This window comes from Nicotiana attenuata, unplaced genomic scaffold (genome assembly GCF_001879085.1).
Source record: "Nicotiana attenuata strain UT unplaced genomic scaffold, NIATTr2, whole genome shotgun sequence".
In the NCBI taxonomy this organism is placed as follows: Eukaryota; Viridiplantae; Streptophyta; class Magnoliopsida; order Solanales; family Solanaceae; genus Nicotiana; species Nicotiana attenuata.
In genome coordinates this window covers 2700228-2704162 of record NW_017670237.1, presented here as the reverse complement: position 1 = coordinate 2704162, position 3935 = coordinate 2700228, and positions in this window count along the sequence as shown.

Sequence of the window (3935 nt, the reverse complement as noted above, 5' to 3'; positions counted from 1 at the left end):
GTCCGCTTGAGTTTGTGTGTAGTGGTCAATTTCACATGGTTTATTACCGTATCATCGCCGCCGCCAATGATCATTTGCATGACACGAGCTGGTGAAAGTGGTTTTGAGGGTCCTTCAGGTTGTTCGCGCCCACGAGCGAAGTTAACCCATCCGCGATCGCTCAGCAGTTCTTTCAGGTGTCCCTGGTTTAGCATTCTTACCACTTCTTATCGCAAGCCTATGCAGTCTTCGGTCTTATGCCCTCTTTCCTGATGGAATTCGCACAGATTTTTCGATCTCTAGGTGCTTGGATCCGACTTCATCTTTTGCGGCACTGCACCTTTGTGCCGAGCTTTTCTAGTGCATACACTATTTCTGAAGGAGAATCGCAAAAATTATGAGCAGACAATAGTGGGGGCATACCTCTCTCGTTTCGGTGTGGCATGGTATGTCGGGGCGTAACGTCTGCATGCCGTGGAGGAGGTGGGATGGATGTCCAGATGTAGGGCTGATGCCTTTCTCGACTGAAACGGGATAGTTGGTCCCTTCGACAATCTATGCGGCGATCTCGCCTTATTTCGGTTTGTACTGAGGTTAGCCGTTGGATCGGACCATTCAAGTTGTCCTCATCTGCCCTTACTTCGGCACAATAGGCATTATGGATTTCTTCCCACGTGGTGGGAGGGTATTTCATGAGCCTACTTAGCAGTTTTTTTGTTGCTTTCGACCCGTTTCTATTTAACCCATTTTGGAAGGCTGCTACCGCCATCCCTCTGATACGTTAGGTAGGCTCATCCTTACCCTTTTGAATCGGGCTAACAAATCCCGAAGTCATTCGCTTGTCGTTTGCCTAACGGCGAAGATGTCGTTTACCCTAGCTTCTGCCTTTTTCGCTCCCGCGTGAGTGGTGACGAATTTATTTGCCATCTCTTCGAACGTCGATATCGACCGTGCTGGTAGTTGGGAATACCATGTCAGGGTTTCGCCGAACTTTTTCAGCAGCACCGATGACACCTGCTCTTTCGACAGATCGTTGCCTTTTACTGTTGTGACGTAGTGGAATATGTGGTCTTCTGGGTGTGTGGTGCCATCGTATATTTTCAAGTATGGCGGCATTTTGAAGGTTTTTGGAATAGCATGGGGGATGCTCCTTCAGTGTATGGTTGCTCGACGAATCAGCCAACATCTCATTTTGGTAGCAACTTTGGGAGCGCCCGGTATTTTATCGACCCTTTCTTGATGCTCCTTCATCTGATCATGGAGCGTTTTGTTCTCATTTTCCATTTCTTCCATTTTCTTTAAGATGGCTGCAAGTGTATCGTTACCTATATCAATGACAGTGTGAGTGTTACCTGCGCGTGGAGTTTCTGGCTCATCGCCGACAGTTGTGTTGTCAACGTGTGTTGTGCCTCCGATATCCCTTTGAACAGGTTTGTCGAGTATGCTGCTCAAGGTGTTTGTTAACCACTCTTCTAATAGCCTTTTCACAGCCGGTGGTGCTTCTCCTGCTGCGGATGTTGAGGTTCCCCTCTCGTGCGAAACAGTCACGCTTTCGTGCGGGGGGGAGGGGGGGGGAAGGGGGGGTGAGGTATCTCCCTCATGTGTAGTGCTTGGCGTTGTATTTTCGTTGTCTTCCCGGCCGGCTTCGTTGATAGAATCCAGAAGGTTGCTCATGATGCCTACTATTGCTTTTAATCTTGCTTCCCCCTTTCCTGCCATTGTTGGTCTTTGCGCCAAGAAGAGGTGATTATCCATTTTAAGGATCTAGACGAAACTAAAATCTCAGCTAAATAAATCCCCACAGACGACGCCAAATTTTTTGATTCAAAAGATATTGGAACCTTTTTGAACAAATCAATCAAAGAGAATGAAGGGGTAAATCTTATATGAGTATAATGAACTCTAGAACAAAAGGTATAAACGATGAACACAATGGGAAATATTTATTGACCTTATGAAGGTCAGTGATCACACATTGAGAATGCCAATCTTTAATATCGAAAGGGTGTTACAACTAGAATCCTTAGCTGAAAGAGAAAAAAGTCCCTTTACAAGATGTTTTTCCCACTATATATAAGGGACAACCCCCTTCTGAACTCTCGAAACGTACCATAGGGAATATTCGCGAGTATATTCCTAATGCCTCCTATGGGGCCTACACTGCTGCAAAAGTCATCCGTTCTTTGTTCGCTGTCAGCCGTCCTTCGCAGGGCGTCTAGCTATGAAGACCTCATCTTCTGTCGTATTTGTCGATGGTTGTGGTCGTCCAAATTTGGACCCATACAAAGCCTACATAAGATTATCTTTTTAATCAGTGTCATGGCTTTAGTAATTCAGGTCAGACTCCTTTGAGTTCTTTCATCATTTTATTTCATATGAAACTTAGGGTGTGTTTGGTATAACGGAAAATGTTTTCCAAGAAAATATTTTCTTGCGAAAATGTTTTCCAAGAGTAATCTTATTCATTTTCCGGTGTTTGGTACACAAATTAAGGAAAATGACTTCTCAAGAGTATTCATAAACAATTTGGATATAATAAACATGAAGCCATAAACTTTCAAACCAACAACCTTCCGAACCCACATTTTTCATAAACTTTCGAAACTGCGGAATTTCTAACCCGTAAACTTTATAATTTCTAAACCCGTAAACTTCCAAACACATAAACCTCCGAACTCATAACTTTGGAACTTGTAAAATTTTGAACCTTTAAACGGGTAAATAAAAAAATTAAAACTGAAAAACATATTAAAAAATATTTTTTTTTGGGGAGGGGGGGGGGTGCAGAAAAACGAAAAACAGAAGTTTGAAATTGCAACAAAAAAAATAAGGTAAAAGAAATAATATTTTTGTGCGGGAGGGGGTGGGGGTGGGAGTGGGGTGGGGTAGAGGGGTAGTAGGTTGGGTGGTAACGTAAAAACTGAAATTTGATAAAAAAAAAAATTAAAAAAAAAAACTTTTTTGGAGTGAGGGGGTGGGTTGGTGAGGGTAGGGAAGGTTGAGAAAGAGTTTTGGAAAATGTTTTCCTTTCTCTTGATAAGGAAAACATTTTCCTCCAAATTGGAGGAAAATATTTTCCAAAACATTTAAGCCAACCAAACATGGGAAAATTGGAAAATGTTTTCCTTCATACCAAACACACCCTTAATATCTATGTGTTTGACATAATGGAAGAAAATATTTTTTTGGAAAACGTTTTCTGGTGTGCGGTTGGAGAGTGCAAAATACTTTTTGGAAAAATATATTTATAGAGGATTTATAATAAACAAACCCAGATAGTGTTTTGATGAAACTTTTAAGTATTAATATGTCTAATATTGGTTAAAACACATATGAAGTACAGAGTTGAGATAATTGTGACGAAAAGTGAATTCCGTTCAAAAAGTGAAGGAAGTCATTTTTCCTCTTTTGGTAGAAAATGTTTTTCCTAAAAAAAGTTTCTTCAATAAACACCAGAAAATGACTTAATATTTTATTTTCTGGAAAAAATTTCTGAAAAATATTTTCCATCGTTCACCAAAAAACATGTATTTTTCATTTTCTAGCTCTTATGTTCATTTCGTACCAGCAAATTGATCAAACTATATATGACATGGTCTTAAGTTATTTTACTAAATATCCGTTTTGACATAACTTCAGATTTCAACATGATCTTGAAGCAACAAAGTATGCAACAACTAATGGAGATAATGTGATTAAGGTGAAGTATAAGATTGATGGAATAAGACAACCAGAGCCAGCCAGTAGAAAGAGTGATAAGAAGGATAACAGGGGTAGAAAATTCCTGAGGACCTATAATTCATAGATGGAACAATAGCTAATGTCTTTTACATGATTCAGATTTTTTTTCTATTTAGAACTGCATATGTCTCTCAATCTTCTCGAGTATCAATCGTTCCTTGATTGTTATTATCCTTAGTCGAATGAAATCGAACTTGTTTGAAAGTAATATATTG